Here is a 19,457-nt window from a genome sequence, read left to right as displayed (position 1 = left end):
GTAAGCGATAATTAAGTAAAAGCGAGAGTTATTATATGTTGTTGATAAATCTAATACGTGAGTGTGATATTAATATATATTTGAGGTACATATGTCTACTGTGTTTGAGGTACATATGTCTACTGTGTTTGAGGTTAATCTCACTTTTTCTTAAGCTTTATCTACCCAATTTCTATGAAATTGTAAAAAGTAGAAAAATGATATGTCGTAAAGCAGTGGGAGGGTTTCACCAGTGGGAGGCTCCTTTGCACAGTAAGCCGGCTAGATTATGGGTACCACAACGGCGCCTATTTCTACCATGAAGCAGTAATGTGTAAACATTACTGTGTTTCGGTCTGAAGGGCGCCGTAACTAGTGAAATTACTGGGCAAATGAGACTTAACATCTTATGTCTCAAGGTGACGAGCGCAATTATAGTGCCGCACAGAATTTTTGGGATTTTCAAGAATCGTGAGCTGCATTGCATTGTAATGGGTAAGGCGTAACGATATCCATCAGCTGAGCGTCCTGCTCGTCTCGTCCCTAATTTTCGTAAAAAAAAGCAGTTTCACTGCTTAACTGTGCACTCTGGTACACAGACATATTTTTTTGCGAATTTCCATACTTAATTCACATCGATATTTAGCAGTAATATTACAGTACAGTATCAACAGTAAGTAATAACTGTGCGTGTTTTATTTATTAGTATTACATACAACTTTTACACTCGTCCTCTACATACATATTATAAACTCAAAAATATAAATACTATATACGAGCGATGTAGGAGACATATGTTTTGATTGACGATCTGTATAGCCGAGTGGTTAGTGATCCTACCTACTAAGCTAGAGGTCCCGGGTTCGAATCCCGGTAGGTGCAAGCATTTATATGATGAATAAGATGGAGCAAAATGGCGTTAGAGGACCAGCTCTTAACTGGATGAGTCTTACTTAAAAGACCGTAAGCAATGTGTGGAGATCAATTCTATCGACGAAAAGGCTACCATAATTGCCCAACAATCAAACTTTAAATTAAATAGATTTGGTGTTCCGCAAGGAAGCGTCCTTGGACCATTATTATTTTTAATTTATATTAATGACCTGCCTAGTGTGACAAAAAATGACTGTTATTTATTCGCCGATGACATATCAATAATTATGACATGTAATAATAATAATGAGATTGATATTTATGAAAGTGAAATTAATAATGAAATTTATACAGTGGCAAATTTTAAGTAACCGCTCTAATAACTATAGCCTTAAGATATATTATACAAATACCCAAATAGAAGAAGCTCTGCATGTTAAATTTTTAGGAGTGCTTCTAGATAAAAATCTAAAATGGAAAGAGCATGTAGACATGGTATGCCTAAAAATCGATAGATATGTTTATGTGTTATATAGATTGCGTAAAACGGCTTTACCAAGTACAGTCCTGGCAGCTTATCATGGTTATGTCGCATCAGTACTTCGATATGGACTCATCTTGTGGGGAAACTCTAGCGAGGCTAATAGGGCTTTCATAGCCCAAAAGAGATGCTTAAGAGCTATGACAGGAGCTTTTTACTTAGATTCGTGTGAACCTGTTTAAAGAATTACGTATTCTTCCATTTCCCTGTATGTATATATACGAAATATGTATCTTTGTCAAACAACATGACCATTTATTTACAAAAGCAAGAAACGGTGACAGACTGGTGATTGCACACAAATTTCATAATGCATCCTACGGAAAATGTAGCTATGTCATGTGTATAAAAATATTTAATAAACTCCCTCCAAGCTTACGCGTATTACCCGTCCAAAGATTTAAAAAGGATCTTTTTACATGGCTTATAGATAAATGTTTTTATTCCATAAATGAAATGTTGACACATTAGGTTAAATTAAAGTAACTTTAAAATATATATTAATTCTAGTCTTTAAATAATGACATTTAAAAATAATAATTATAATTTAAATTAACCTAAGTGCTTAAAATATAGAGTTTGTTAATCAATTATAATAATAACTAGAATTTTGTTAATAATAATTTTCCATGCCAGATATGGCCGATAACATTGATACATTAAAACTATTTACACCCATTGTTACATGTTTTCTAGCAAAATAAAGGATTTATTTATTTATTTTCTTTATTTATTTATGGATGTTTGTTTCCGAGTCATGGATATTTAAATGTATTTATGTATATTTAAGTAAGTATATTGTATTAAATATATCATTGTCTTGTAACCCATAAAACAGGCTATAGATGCTTAACTTGGGGCAAGATAATTTGTGTAAAAAGTGTGTCAATATTATATGTGTCACCTACATCGCTCATAAAGTTTGTAATTAGGTTAAATAAGTAGTTAAATAAACATTAAAGAGTGAATCCAAGTTAACTGTATATTATGGGGCGATGTCTAGTCCAGTCACAGTGAAACTTGATTTTTCAAACAACTCTAGAAAGTAGGTCGGCTCCTAGACATTTTCGTTTCTTTTTCCTCTTAAACAAAACCTTTCATGTCATACGGCTTTTAATTTTGAAGCATATTTTTAAGTGATTCGACATTACTTTGTTTTGTACGTGCAATATAATTATGAATATATCAACAAATAGAAAGATACATTTATATATATATCTTATATAGATTTCCACGTATATAGTCACTCATCACGATATCTGTGGAACCATTAGAGCTAAAGACTTGAAATTTGGTAGGAATATTCTTTTCACCGAGTAGAGGTCAGCTAAGAACGGATTTTCCAAAATTCCATCCGCAAGAGTTTTTTTTTATTATGAACAGAACAACGTCTGTCGGGTCAGCTAGTGTTAACTATAGATTTGTGGATAGCACATTTTCTTTTAAATATTGTTTAGAAACGGCACTTAAAAATGAGAATTTATATTCAAACTGACTTTTTTTATGAAAATAAGGCACAAGACGAGCAGGACTTTCAGCTAATGGTAGTTGATACGCCCTCTCCATTACAATGCAGTGCCTCTCAGGATTCTTGAAAATCCCCAAAACTTCTGATTGCCACTACAACTGCGCTCGTCACCTTGAGACATAAGATGTGAAGTCTCATTTGCCCAGTAATTTCACAAGCTACGGCGCCTTTCAGACCGAAACACAGTAGCTTACATCGTTCCTACAGTTTGTAATTAGGTTAAATAAGTAGTTAAATAAACATTAAAGAGTGAATCCACGTTAACTGTATATTATGGGGCGATGTCTAGTCCAGTCACAGTGAAACTTGATTTTTCAAACAACTCTAGAAAGTAGGTCGGCTCCTAGACATTTTCGTTTCTTTTTCCTCTTAAACAAAACCTTTCATGTCATACGGCTTTTAATTTTGAAGCATATTTTTAAGTGATTCGACATTACTTTGTTTTGTACGTGCAATATAATTATGAATATTCCAACTAATAGAAAGATGCATCTTAAATATTTTGTAATTGTGGATAGCACATTTTCTTTAAAACATTGTTTAGAACGGGTACTTAAAAAATGAGAATTTATGTTCAAAGTAACTTACAAAACCTATAAGGCACCCTCGGGAACAATAAAAAATATCACACGAGATGTACTCCGGACAATATGTTTGAATAATATTATGATGAGAGTTCAGTAATAAAGGTGAAGCTTAGATTTTGGATTGGTCTCCGCTGCGCTCCAACTAGATACCGCACTATCTAATAACAACGGCTTTTTTATAATGGTAACTATTAGATGCTTGCTAGCGTGGCAACTTGACACTCAATGGCATCTTTCAAATTTTGTAACATACGCTTCGTGCTATTTTACATTGAAATTAATAAAATACAAAATACTTACTGATGATAATGTGATCCCAGTGTCTTTCTTATTTCTTGTAGTATTATTTTTAAAAAGTTTTACTACGCAACCCGGAATTTTAGTTTCATATATTAGCAAAGTTTAACAAAACATCTGTCAAACATTGTTCGAGACTGGCTCGAGTACGCCCACATGTGCACAGTATTAGTTGTCGTACATTGCGACTACGCCTACGGTATCTAGTTGGAGTGTACCGGAGACCAATTCTAAATCTACATATAGACGAATAAACATTTGGCAGATTAGTAAATGAAATTATTTATGAATTGTTTTAAATTTTATTATACAAAAGTAAGTTTAACAGTTTTTTTATACTGGCTCGAGTACGCGCACTTGGGCGTAGTATTAGTTGACGCACTTTACGACTATGCTTGCGGAATCTAGTTGGAGCGCAGCGGAGACCTATCTTTAATTTAAGGGTGTGAAATATAATAAACAAACAAATCGCATTATAATTGTAAAAATAAACTTTAAACAGGTTTTATGACTTACTTTTGAATATATAAGAAAAATCTATTTTGGTTATTTTTAGGCAAATATCGCTCACGGCGGAGAGTAAATTCTCGGATAGTATTAAACTTTATACGAAGAGGAACTGTTGAAAGCTAGAATTTATATTCACCTGCCATAAGCCTAAAGTAAGAATCCTAAGAAAAAAAAATGCAAAGATACAATCATGAAATATAATTGGCCTTAGAAGCAGTAGGTGCCACTACCGTTCTACTAGTGGGAGGCTCCTTTGCACAGGATACCGGCTAGATTATGGTACCACAACGGCGCCTATTTCTGCCGTGAAGCAGTTATGTGTAAGCATTACTGTGTTTCGGTCTGAAGGGCGCCGTAGCTTGTGAAATTACTGGGCAAATGAGACTTAACATCTTATGTCTCAAGGTGTCTTTTTGGGGTTTTTCAAGAATCCTGAGCATTGAAATTGGCAGGGCACATCAGTTGCCATCATCAGTTGGACGTCCTGATCGGCTCGTTCCTTATTTTCATAAAAAAAAAGGTTCCGTACAACTTGAAATGCCCGAAGTAACAAAATTCAAACTCACGAAAATAGAAAATTGTTATTCAAATACTTTTTTTTTAATTTAACTAACTAATTAAAATCCTTTCACTCCTGGCGAAGCCATCGAGGTATTTGAAATTTCATCCCTCACTTTAACTGTAGGGTGGAATGTATTCATAAAAGTTTTCAATGATATTATACTAATGAAAAAGAGAACCATTAAAAACAAAATAGAAGTGGGTTGAGAATTAGCAGGAGTATTTTGCTTTTGTCAAGTAAATGTTGCTATATTAAATACTAGCGAAAATGTCGATTTTCACATCTCTAACTTCAAAAACATAGGACTTTCATAGAACCTTGTCCCCCCCCCCTTTCACCCCCTTAGGGGAAGTGTTTCTCAAATCCGTTTCTTAGCTGACACCTACGTCCTAGAAAGAACCTACCTTCCAAATTCCAATCTTGTAGGCTTTTTAGTTTCTGAGATTTAGTGATGAGTCAATCATCGGTGAGATCTCTTATGTATATATATATATATAATGATTTAAAAAATAATTACAACCTACATAGGTACCTTAGATCATTTATACGTCTAAATAGACTGTGACAGCTGTGAAAACGTCGAAAAAAATTGAGTTTAGAACTAACCTCTATAAAGACCAATTCACGCACAGTAACACAAAGTGTCATACAAATCGCGAGTGTAAGACGTAGCTTGTGAAGCACACTAGACTAATATTTCTGGTCTGCTTTTATCTGTTGTTTAACAGCAAGAGACTCTATCTAGACGTATTAATTATCTAAGATAAGTACTTATGTGGCCGAGTCTAAAAATATTGTTCATTGTTTGTTTGTCGATTTGTCTGTTGACTGATTTGAATGAGGTTTTCACTGATTTGTGACCCTTCATGGCGTTTACTAAGTGTTGTTATAATATGGCATATTATGTTATGGTATCCACTCCAAATGGCAAATAAATATATTTTAATTCTTCTCTAATCTTCATTAATAGGATTGTATTAGTTTATTAGTAGCTTTAGGCGTATAATAATAAAAACTACAAAACTTAAGTTATAACTTACAAAGATATATGATATCGGACCAAAAACAGTTTCATAAAGTAAAGCCAACAATAGTTCATATTGCTGACAATGTAGAACTGTTATCAGATCTTACAGAAGGCTCTGTGAGGCTCGACCGCCCTAACTGAACAATCTCTCACCATAGCGTACAGCGTGTTATGTGAATCTCTACAAATCCTAAATGTTAGTAAAAATAATTGGCTTGACCGTTTCGTAAGAGTGGAAGAAGTATGTTCTCGCCTTGGCGTTATTTTAACGGGTGCTGCTTGTGGTGTCAGGTCAACCATTTATAGTTAATCAATCATTGTATGTGTTGGATACAGTTACTAATTATGACAGTAATCACGACCATCATGTTCACGAAGCATCCTAACACAAACGATGAATTCAAGCTCTAAAGGTTGATGCATCCAATATACAATAATTTATATTTATACAGTTAATTCTCTATAACTTTTTATGAAATAATTTATATTATTTAAACTCGACTCATAAGAATGCAGCACCTTATAAATTAATTTGTTATGTATATTACAGACATTGTAAAATACTCTAAGTATTGAGAAGAGTGGCAGTTGAGTTTCATGTATGTTCTTCTCACGAGCTCAACTTTTAACGAACATAATATGGTAAGATTTGTAATTTAAAAGAAATACTTATAGTGAAGATTCAAAAGCGTTTAGTTTAAGCCAAATTGTATAAGGATTATTTGACTTTGACTTTAAATTAAAAAGTTTTTGGTGGGTTATTACTATTGCGACCTTTGTTTAACGTTCAGTTTTTCTAAACAATATGTTCCTCCCTCACTTCTAGGATTAATACACAAATAAAATTTTATGAACGATGCGGGATTCGAACCCACGACCTCCGGCGTTCCGTGCCGCAATCTGAGGGTTGAACAAAACAAACAGAATTTTGTAACGAGGCGGTACTCGAACGATTAGAGCACCGGCACGGAACGCCAGAGGTCGTGGGTTCGAATCCCGCATCGTTCATAAAATTTTGTTTTTCAAATTTTATTTGTGTTCAGTTTTACGTTTATTGCAATTGATTATACATAAAAGTTAAATTAATGGAAATAATATGCCAAAATCTAGAAAGCTCGTTTACAATAAATATTTGATTTGGCTTTGACACACGGAAAACGGCCGTCGGGCGGAGTCGCGCCAGTTTCCTCCAGGTCTGAAGCTGAAGGCAGAGACGAAAGGGGCGCGGGGCCGTTGACCTACTCCCCACACGTCTGTGAAATCCTTGTCATCCAATTGTAAACCTTAACATTCAATCTCAGAGTATATTTTCCGTTTACTAAATCCCTGAAGGTTTATTGGAAAAATTTGTTCTCTAGTCTAATTGTACATTCGAGATACGCTCGTGGGCTGAGTGAGAATTATACTGTTCTCGTAAAGCACAATAGATTTGCAGCGAGATTTTATTTGCTTACAGTTGAATGTATTATTATTGCGTAGGTAAGAAAACAATGGTCTCTTAACATTACATTTCTAAGTCCGCTGACAATGTAATACTTGTGTAAAACTATAAACAGGTGCTATAATTTATATTATGGAGGAACAAATAGAGTCGTTACTGCGGTTGTAGGTAACGATATCGCGGTTAGATGTTTGCCATGATTTTGACCCACTTTAAACGGCGAGATTTCGTTCAAACTTCGTAGATTTATCAGGGATCGATCACAATACATTAATTTGATAAAATTATTCCATTTCTCAATTTGCAATATAAGCTTTTTTAATTTATATAATTTTCATCTATCGTCTATACGGCAGGATTTATAATATGTTAATTTGAAATTACTTTTCTATTTTTTTAAGTTCGGTTTTCTATAAAAAGCGTGTTATTTTGTCTTTTTTTTACTACTATTTATTACTCTTTTATTTACATTTTTTTGACTTACGCAAGGCATTTAGTAATTGACGTTTGAGTGTTTCTGTTGCATCACTTTGCATAAGATATTGTTATTGAAATTATTTGTAAATTTAATTGAAAATAAGAACTTGTATTACCATTCTGTTTTGACAAGAGCAAAATTAAAGTTTCTTGCTCGTTCTTCTGTAAGGAAATCTGCCTTTCGAATAAGCTGTAGGAAAAAATAACACATTTCAAGTGTAATGCAATTTAACTACGAGATAAAATAATTTTTATTTGATTTGATTTCTTTACTAGATACGTAAAGGCATAAAAAAGCAGGCATTTATTTTCTCAAAATTGATTCCTTTAGTATTCTTTTTTGATGTCATTTCTAATTACTACTAGATACTACTACCGCTTCGGAAACAAATGGCACTCTGAGAGAGAAGAAGCGGCGCAAGAAACTCTCCCAGCATTCTTTTTTGTTGCTTTTCAATAAAAATATACAATATTGTACAGTCAAAAGAACTGCGCGATTTAAACAATTTACAACCGTTTGCCATTTACATCGACTATCTGAACTCTTTCGCTTAAATATGATTTTAACAGATTGAGGGCTCAATTTTTCACTCCATAATGTTTTAGTTTTAGGAGTAAAGTTTCATGGTGGACGCAGTCAAATGCTTTTGACAAATCACAAAAAATGCCCAATGCATCCTGTGACTCTTCCCAGGCGTCAAAGATGTGCTCAATGAGTTTAGTACCCGCATTAATTGTTGATAAGCCCCTAGTGAAACCAAACTGATTTTTGTTCATTAATTTACAAAAATGCATATGTAGCTGTTGAAGCAAAAGTTTTTCAAAAATTTTACTAAAAACACTGAAATAGGTCTGAAATTAGCAGGGTCAAAAGAACTGCCCGATTTAAACAAACCTATAACTTTGCTGTATTTCATGAGGTCAGGGAACACACCCTCATCTATGCATTCATTAAATATTATTGCTAATTCAGGTGCTATAATGTCAAGTATGAAATGAAATGAAATTTATTTGCAGGAAACATTGTACTTAAGGTGTTAACAATATAATGGATAATCCAATATGTTTCGTCAATTGACATGCAAAATATGTTACAAAATTGTCTAAACACTAATCGTACTGTTATATTGAAACATGTCGGATTTCACAATGATATCAATAATATTTATAAAATGAAATTTTAATACTTATATAATATTATAATATGAGACGTAAATAACTTAATAATTCATTTAGTACCTATGTATAATATTAACAAATTCAATGTCATAAAAGTATATTAATTTACATATATTATTATCAAATAGACTAATTCATTATGACTAATTCATTATGACTAATTCATTATGTATTTTACAATATTAGTAGAATGGCCCCATAGGTCTTTTGTATTTTTTAGGTTAATAAATTTAAAGATTTTTATTATATCGCTACCTGTAACATACTTAAATTTCAAATCAGTGGAAGATACTGGTACGTGTAATTTAAGCATATCATGTGCTGCTTTTGGTGATACTGCGTGTGATTCTGCTTATACTTTCCAACCATCATTTCTCATCTAGCACGACTGCATCTGAAGTACGGGTAGCTGTGCATAATGTCTCTTTTTAATACTTATCGATGTGAAAACTTAATTGGGCACTTTTTGAAATACGGAAACAGCACTAAGCTCGCATGATACCGTAAACCTAGATTATTTTTTAATATGATGAAAATTAATAAGCCTAATATATTAATTAATAATATTATTTATGATCGCAAGAGTACATGCAGGCACGAGACCTTGCCGACATAAAATACATAATAGCTTTAAGGGTAAATGTATACACTTTTATAATAATGTCCCAGCCACTGTTCAGGCATTATCTATAAATAAATTTAAATGTTTTATAATAAAAATGGCTTTGTCATAAATCCTATTATTCCACAGCACATCTCTCTCAGAGCGTCATTTGTTTCCGAAGCGGTAGTAGTATCTAGTATATTAGAAATTACATCAAAAAGAATTCTAAAGGAATCAATTTTGAGAAAATAATAAGCCTTTTATGTCTCTATGCATTTTAGTGACTAAGGACACACAAAGGTAAACGATTATTTAATTTTAACATTTTAAATTTCATTTCAATAAAAACCCCCGATTGTATGAACTCTTTCTGTATAATTCACCATTTGTTATCATCGATCCGAAGGGTGTCACCCGCTAAACAATATTTAAGAAAACCGTAATTAAATCGGCCCACTGGCTTAACTAATGATGTCAAAAACAGCCATAGCAGATAAAGGCTAAAAGTTTTCACTCCCTCTTTTATGCAACGGGTTTCGGCGTCTAAGAAATTACCCATTAAAGCTAATGTTTTATTTATGAAATAATTACGGTCGATTATGTGAATAAATATTGCAATTACTAACACAAATTTCAACAATTTTATTACTTGATAACGTTTTGTAATGACGATCTCTTTTAGTCGCATTAATAACTCGTATTAATCAGTTTATTTCTACGAAATTAGGTGTTTTCGTTTTCTCAAACCTTTAATTTGCAATTCAAAGAACTATATAGGTGCTATTATTTAATAAGTACTAAAAAGGGCATAATATATAATATTATATTAAATTAGTATTAATATATCATTATAGGTTTCGAAACGCACCGCATATGGATCGAGTAAGAGAGATAGACTTATGCAACTGTAGCGTCATCTCTTTCTCACACCGCGGACCGCAGACAAATTTCTTTCATTCCTTCCATGAGCGATTCAAACACCATTCAGTTATAGGCACTTCATGGTACGAATCTTAGCGATTCAGTTTCGAAATTGAAACGCTTATTAAAAGTTGATGGTAGGCCTCCTGAACTGATTTGTCATTTAGGTTAAACGCTGCGTTTTTTGAGTGACCGAAACATATTTTGCGAAGACGTGCAGTAGAAGTTGGATCACGTGTATGTGAGTCAGGATGGTCAACCGCTGAACTGAAGAAGGTTAGGTTTTTAACATGGAAAATAGAGCAGCAATCTTATCCACATCGAGAGGCCATTATTAAACCGGATTTAATTCAGTAAACAGTCAAAAATATGAAATCTAGGTCCCCACACGCAGAGCATTTTAACTCTGTATAATTGAACAATTGTTTAGCTTCTCACTAGGAATACTTCATACGTTTCATCCAAGTTACTGATCTATATAGTAACAGATATATCTCCCGCGGTGGACAAAGGTAGAACCTTGTCATACTCACTCGGTTATTTGCAACGGGTACTAGACCTGACGTCACTGTCACGTGACTAAGATGGCGGCTTGTCCCTCTTTCGTCTTTTTTTTATGACAATAAGGGATGAGACGAGCAGGACATTCAGCTGATGTTAATTGATACGCCCTGCTCATTACAATGCAGTGCCGCTCAGGATTCTTCAAAAACCCAAAAACTCTGAGCGGCACTACAATTGCGCTGGTCTCATTGAGACATAAGATGTTAAGTATCATTTGCACAGTAATTTCACTGGCTACGGCGCCCTTCTGACGGAAACACAGTAACGTTTATACTTTACTGCACTGCTTAATGGCAGAAATGGGCGCCGTTGTGGTACCCATAATCTAGCCGGCATCCTGTGCAAAGGTGCCTCCCACTGGTGATTTATCTAGTAACAAATATATCTCCCGCGGTCAACACAGGTAGAACCTTGTCATTCTCACTCGTTTATTTGCAACCGATAATAGACCTGACGTCACTGTCACGTCACTAAGATGGCGGCTTGTCCTTCTTTAGTACGCGGTTATTATAGCAATTTATATTAACAGATCTGTGACGAGACCTACCCCTTAAGAAATTAACACTTCAATAATCGCACCTTTAAGTGGACTGTATTATGTTGTGTCATTAGTGACAGCTGCATTGTAGGTAATGGGGTTTATAGAGGTCTTTGTCACTCACAGAATCATTTAATACGACAGCACGAGTTACCAGGGTTACATAGATTACAATAACTGTCATGCAGCTCGTGGCATGTGCCAACAAACTAAGGCACGAACTAGAAATAAGATTGTTGTTCACTCTGCCTGGAAGCATTATTTCATATTATTACTAGCCGACCCAGCAAACGTTGTATTGCCTATATTAAAATCGCGATACAAAAGTAACTGTTGATCGTAGATGGGTGAAAATTTGAAGTTGTATGTATTTTTTAATGCTGACTCATAATCAAACAAATTTAATAAAAAGGGGGATGAAAAATAGGTGTTGTCCGATTCTCAGACCTACCCAATATTCACTCAAAATTTCATGAGAATCGGTTAATCCGTTTCGGAGGAGTTAAAAGCTTAACACCATGACACGAGAATTTTATATATTATAAGTCAATACAATGTGTCACAGTCTATTATTAAAACCATGTTCTTTTTTTTTGAACAAAATTCATTTAAAGTAAAGATTAAACATTTATAATTATAACTGATGTTAATTGGACTCATCTGCCAATAAAAAGTGTGTGTGTGCTTATCTAAGCACTCAAGAGGTTTATACTTCTTTGGCAAGCAAAAATCCTTAAAAAAATTATTTATTCCTCGTGCTATTCTATGTTTGTAGAAAGAACAATATTGTAAAATCTTGCTTTGGGCTTGAACCCTTTGCCTATCCTAATAATTGACGAAGAAACAAAAAAAAAAACGAATGTCGCAAACGTCAGAAAATTTTAGGAACCAACTTCACCCTGTAACTTTTGTGTTACAGTGATGCGCGAGCATCTTCAAACTTTACTCTCATCTTTTGCATAACGCGCCTAAAGAAGTATATCTAACTTCAAAAATCACATTACTCATATTTAGGCCAATTCAAATAGCTTGTTCTTTTAGCCAAAATAAAAAGATACTTCTTCTTACCTCATGGTCTCACAATTATTTAAAAAAAAGCTTTCACGCAACGCCCTACATTTGCCAACCATATATGATTATTCAAATTCATAATTTAAAAAAAAACATGGTAATAAACCGATAGTAAAAGAAAAATAGACTATTGTATTTCTTGACATGACAATAATTTGTATTGTTCTACTCATTAGTCAATTGTGTGCATTCATGCATGAGCTGGCATAGGTTGGATGAGGGCAGCGCTAAACCGAACGTCGTGGAGATCTATGGGGTAGGCCTATGTCCAGCAGTGGACGTCTTCCGGCTGATGATGATGATTATAGAATTAAGAAGGTTAAACATTCGTAACACATCCCGATCTAAGTCATGAGATAACGACGTAGCGTAGCATGATACGATATGTCCCCAATCACTTAACAATAGATTGTCAGCACAGCGCGCCTTCGTCTGCCGCTAAGGAGACCCTCGTCCTAACTGCCTAACTGTCCTAATTACCAGTGGGAGGCTACATTATGAGTAACTAATTCGCCTATATGTGCCGTAAAGCAGTAATGTGAAAACTTTAACTGTGTTTCGGGCGCCGTAGCTAGTGAAATTCCTGGGCAAATGAGACTTAACATCTCATGTCTCAAGGTGACAAGCGCAATTGTAGTGCCACTCAGAATTTTTCAAGAATCCTGAGCGGCACTGCATTGTAATGGGTAGGGCTTATCAATTACCATCAGCAGAACGTCCTGCTGGTCTCGTCTCTTATTTTCATACGAAAAAAACTGCAAATATGATTAGTATTTGTCTCTGATAGCGCCGCGTTACTTCTGCGCTCCTGAGACCAAGACCTCGTCTCGAGGTGAAGAAGGTCATCGCGGCACCGCTCAGATGTCTCTTGGTTCTTCAACGTTCAGTATGAACGAACACTAAGTATCATTATTCATCAAGTCTCACTCGTTTTCTTTGCTTCTTTCATAAACAAACTGAAGTCATAAGTCAAATCTTCACGGGTTCGTAATTTTTTTGCATTGTGAAGAAATATATTAGGGATTTTTTTTATAAGAAATTATTTATATCACTGTACAAATATAATTAAATTTTTATACAGTGCCCTTTCTTACACGAAAAAGAATAAATATCTGAATGATTCATACAAATTTATAAAAATACTAAAAACATAAAATTTAAGCAATTTCAACTTCTACATTACACACGAATTGAAATCCATAATAACATCATTATTTATTAAAACGTATGGCTGTAAGAAAACAATAAAATAAGAAAGATTAGTGTAGCCCTATATTATATATCTGAAGGTGCCGCGTGGAGGGTTCAGTACTTTTTCCCCATAAAAAAAGTTGCTTAGGTTCCCTAAGAAATTGTCACTTCGAAAAAAATCGAAACCAAGACTATTAGGCTCTATTTTAGACTGCATCACTATTTTATCTATACTAGATATAAATAAAATTAGAGTGTCTGTTTGAAAAATTGAAATAACTGTATTTTACTACATGTATATGAATATATATACACAAAAATAATTTTTTTTACAATTTTTGTTTTACTGTCTGTCTGTTCTGGCTAATCTCTAAAATGGCTGAACCGATTTTGATGGGACTTTTACTGGCAGGTTACTGATGTAATAAGGAGTAACTTAGGCTACGTTTATTTTAGAATAAAATCATTTATTTAAGAATAATAACGTAATGTAGCATCGCCCAAGAAACGGCTTAAATCTAAAAATAATTTATATGGCAAAACAACGTTTGCCGGGTCAGCTAGTACAAAAATAAATAAATACTGTGACAGTAGTGCTACGGACACACATCTCACATAGTATAGTTTAACTGTTAATAAATATATCAAGCTGCCCCGCTTATCGACTTCAAGCACTCGCTTTAATTAAAAAATATAAAACGACAAGTTCGCTCTTCATATCGTTACAATGGCATCATCCAATTTTAATGTATGATTGGAATCAAGTTGTATGGAATTTTCTTTTAAATAAAATACTTATTAACAGTTTTTAAGTGCGTGTAATTACTGAAATTTAATGTACATACATTGTAGGAAAATTAATTTCATTGAGTCTACGATTTAAATTGTTTACTTTACAAAGAAACGCATGTTCTTTGTGAAGTAAATAATGGCTTTCAAATCTTTTAATGTCCGTTTTCAATAACGTTTCTCTAGTTACGGATATATTACTATCACCGTTTAATGACAAGATCTTATCTATCCATAGCTATGCCCAATATAGTTATATTATTAGTTTTAGTCCAATGCTATCTGTCGATAGATTATTGAAATGTAAGTAAGCGTAAAAGAACAGATTTATGTACGTCTAGTAAGTAAAAATAAGGGTAGATTGGTTATTGAAATCGGCCGTAAATAACTTTGGAGTGAAACGCGTGTAATTGTAATTGTGTTTTTACATGAGATTTTGCGTAAAATTAATATTTTTATTATTATTTTAGCTAGCCCGACCTTTGCAGATCACGTTTTCGGGGGGACTGCAGTTGAAATAAGTCAAGATAGTATTTTATCATAGTTGTCATTATAAAGTTTAGCGCCATTTATTGCCTCAGGGGTGGTATTTGCTATTGACAGAGAATTACGCAAAATCTCATGTAAAAACACTGTTACAATTACACGCGTTTTAAACCTATATACAAAGAAAATACTATGCGTAATCGTGTTAAAAATAAATTAAAATACTTTTAAAGCATTACTATGCGTGATATAACTATAGTATTACATTATAAATTGTTAAACATTAACATTACCTTAACTCAATTGTTCGTTGCCTTTCAGAAAAAGAGGCACTTTTTACCTAATATAAATCGATGTTAATACTAATTATTTATTACTAGTGAAGCAGTAATGTGTATTAAGTAAGTAAGTTAGTAAGCATTACTGTGTTTCGGTCTGATGGGCGCCATAGCTAGTGAAATTACTGGGCAAATGAGACTTAACATCTCATGTCTCAAGGTTACGAGCGAAGTTGTAGTGCCATTCATTCATATTTGGGGATTTTCAAGGATCCTGAGCCGCACTACATTGTAATGGGCAGGGCGTATCAATTACCATCAGCTAAACGCCCTGCTCGTCTCGTCCCTTATATATATATATAACTAGTGGACCCGACAGACGTTGTCCATCAAATCGGTCCAGCCGTTAGGAGGACTTCACTAACAAACACATGAGCAGGAGAATTATATTATATGGACGGAATTGAAAATATTAACCAAACTCAAATACACTGGAACACATAAAAAAATCATCAATATCTCTCCAGGCGTTTTGGAGGTAGTTCAAATGCGAATCTAAACCATTCTCGAATCCACTTGAAGACACACCAATCTCAAATTCACTGGAACACACAAAAAATCATCAAAATCAGACGCACAAAAGAAATATATATATATATATTACTAGCTGACCCAGCAAACGTTGTATTGCCGATATTAAAATCGCGATACAAAAGTAACTGTTGATCGTATATGGGTGAAAATTTGAAGTTGTATGTATTTTTTAATGCTGACTCATAATCAAACAATTAAAAAAAGAAAACGTGTGTTGTCCGATTCTCAGACCTACCCAATATGCACTCAAAATTTCATGAGAATCGGTCAACCCGTTTCGGAGGAGTTCAAAGTTTAACACCACAACACAAGATTTTTATATATTAGAAGAGAAATATATATCAAATGAAGCAAACTGAGCAAACAACGCCCGGTGTGAATCACAGTGTGGGGTTATCTGTGGGGAGGTAGTGGGGACTGTCACGTGGCCACGTGGTGCACGAGGCGCTCCGGCCACCCGCTGCAGACACGGGCCTCGACATCGACCCGGTGCCCTCTATTTCATTTACTTGTTTATCGTAAACCTATTTTGATTATTCTAAATATGGCGACAAAGAAACATTCAGAACTCTATGTAGAGCCTTACGTTTCAGTTTTACGATTGCACTGACAGAAGTTGGTTATATTTGAATGTTGTTTTGAGTTTGGTTTTCTGAATATTTATATTAATTTAATAAATTCCGCTAATACAAAAACAATAGTGGTAAGTAAATATATGGTTAGTGATGCCTCAATTATAGACGAAAATGTCATGCTATTCAATTAAATCAAGCCTCTCACACCTTACTTATCACTCACAACGCACCCAATGCACACATACACCTTATTTCTTAGTATACAATATATTTGTTAGTAATTAGAATGTGTTAGATTGTCTGTAAATAATGTAATAAGTATTTATAAGCTATGGAAGAGCGGATTCCTCTAACACAGGCGCTATAGTGCTTAAAAGGAGGAACATGAGTATTGATTTATGTACATACTTGTTAAAGAAATAAACATTTTGTATTTATATTTGTATAATCCTAATATAAAGTAACACAAAAATAGATCCAGGTAATCCCACCCTTGAAAGAACCTTTTTTATATATTTTTTTTTTCTTTTAATATTGAGGCGAAGTAATTTTAACGTCGGAATTGTGTATTCCTTTGTGTTTAAAGATACTACTGCAAGGAATAAGTGCAAGCCTACAATGTTATTTTTATGATTCGACTTGGTTCCTTTGCACGACACGCAATCAATTTGACTATATCCTCAGTATGTGGAGGGTGGTTGTCATGGAACAATGGTTTCACAGAACGAGCCTACTTGCGCGGTGTCTCTAGGTCGATACGACATCAGTACCTTAAAATAAGCGAGCAAGTGCAAGTAACATAATATAAAACTTCTTGTAGTTCGTTTATTTATTTATTACGGAAACAAACAGATACATCACTAAAGTACAAATTAAGTTAAGTAAATATACAAATTACAATTTTGGATATATCCTAGAATAGTTTCACTGAGAACACAAAAGAATACAATTTTACAGAGATGACAACAGAACGATAAGATAAATCAAGACACAGACAGGGATATAATAATGAATAAAGATACAAGGTTTAAGGTAAGGACAGTAATTGTTGTTTTAACTTAGTCTTAAATGCAGCAGTAGAGGAGTGCGAAAACAGGTCGACATTAATGTAAGAATCCAATGATGAACACATTCTGTGAAGAGGCGCGCGAAACCCAATATTGGTTCTAGGAGTCGGTAGGTTGAAAGTTTTGTGCGTGCGTAAAGATTAACGACGTATTAAAACTAACTACTTACTAGATCTCGTTCAAACCAATTTTCGGTGGAAGTTTGCATGGTAATCTACATCATATATTTTTTTTAGTTTTATCATTCTCTTACCCTAGAAGTTACAGGGGGTGAGTTTCAGGAAGTATGTAGTCACTACGTATGGGGGGGGGGATCTATCGCGTGACTCTTACCACTCCTGATGACATTAGGGTTGACTTATTTACCTAAAACTGTACCTACCTAGTAGAAGGTCATCTTATAAAAATAGCTCAGTTTTTTCTATAATATAAATAGGTATGTTACTGTAATTTTAAATCAATATTCATCAATAGTTGCAGATAGTAATGTATGCGTGGAAACACCACAACCTAGTCAAAGATGTCTAAAAGATTTAAATTTGGATCGCAAATCGCATTTAATATGCATTGCCCTATTTATGTTTCTCCATTTTTAAAATATCAGTCGGATACGTCACTCCTCGCTCGTGAGGCCCTTCTAGCTGGCCTACTGTGTAGAGGCCGCCGCCCGTATTTACGATTTCGATACCTGACAGGCGCCAGACAGGCCTGCTGGTGGTGAAACTTCTATTTAAATTTCTATGGATGTGACGCTTCCCTAAGAAAAAACTAAATAATTCAAGTATTTGCAATTATTAATTGTAATCCTTACAGGCTAGAAAACTTGGTAAAAGTTACTCATTAACGTAGTACTGTTTCTGGAGGCAATGTTATAAATAAACGCTGCGACGTTCTGTTATACAACAGACTGGAGTCTCGCGAAAGTTCTATCGGTTTTTCTTTTGCAATTCTCCTGAAATAGTTTTTGACAGTGTGTATTATGCCAGCTCTCAATGTGCTCCGACAAGTTAATACTGAATACGAGAGGGAATACCCCCTGAATGTTTTATGTGGCACAACACTTGCTATTAGTTAACTGCTCAAGCACCGAAACTTTATTTATTATACAAGACTCTTGTCTCTTGTGTAACACACTCAGGATATTAATTAAATAAATCAAATCCTCTTCAGGTCATAGTGCCAGTGTTTCTATACCTGCCAGTTATGTTACCGATACAAGAGGGCGTCCTTCAGCACCATAAGGGTGCAATATAATGATGCATATCGCATTCTTATGAAGTTTCCGAAGTACTGCAGCGCGTCGAGCATGTTCGCCAAGCCGTGAATGCCCGATTCCTTTGCTGTTATCACAGCTCTTATATCTTCCTTCTGGGAAAGATTGCGTAGCTCTGGTAACAACATCTTCCAGGTGGTGGGCCAGGACCTGCGTAGTCCAATTATAGCTCATTGGCTCTCGACACATCGAGAAGTAAATAGAAAATAGCTTTGCACACAAAGCTGTTTTCTTTTTGCTTTTTTCTGATTGAATTAAATAATTGTATAACTGTATTGTATACTATTTTATTTGTACGGCTAAATATTGTGGTATGGGATTGTATGCCTGCAATAAAGATTTGTATTATTATCGCGTTTATCGTTTCTTCTCTCTCAGAGTGCTGTCCTTATTCTGGGCGGTTTGAAAGTTTATTTAATGAATAGGGAATCAACGGGGCGAAGATTTTGGTTGGTTTACATGTTTTGGCCTGTGATTGTTAATAATAATATTAATACTTGCAACG

At 34.3% G+C, this 19,457-nt stretch overlaps 1 protein-coding gene and 1 long non-coding RNA gene across 2 annotated transcripts in view; both read left to right on the top strand.

The window, feature by feature from the left end:
* LOC126971424 (uncharacterized) overlaps window positions 1-19,457 on the top strand; it is a 113,445-nt gene that overhangs the window by 50,008 nt on the left and 43,980 nt on the right. The window lies entirely within an intron of this gene.
* On the top strand, window positions 6,457-19,301 carry LOC126971506 (uncharacterized). The gene is made up of 3 exons (XR_007730926.1): window positions 6,457-6,546; window positions 17,570-17,644; window positions 18,850-19,301. It is a non-coding gene; the product is annotated as an uncharacterized LOC126971506 (long non-coding RNA).

This window comes from Leptidea sinapis, chromosome 23 (assembly GCF_905404315.1).
Source record: "Leptidea sinapis chromosome 23, ilLepSina1.1, whole genome shotgun sequence".
Lineage (NCBI taxonomy): Eukaryota > Metazoa > Arthropoda > Insecta > Lepidoptera > Pieridae > Leptidea > Leptidea sinapis.
The sequence above is the reverse complement of the archived record's forward strand: the minus strand, read 5'-3'. Positions and strand labels throughout refer to the sequence as shown.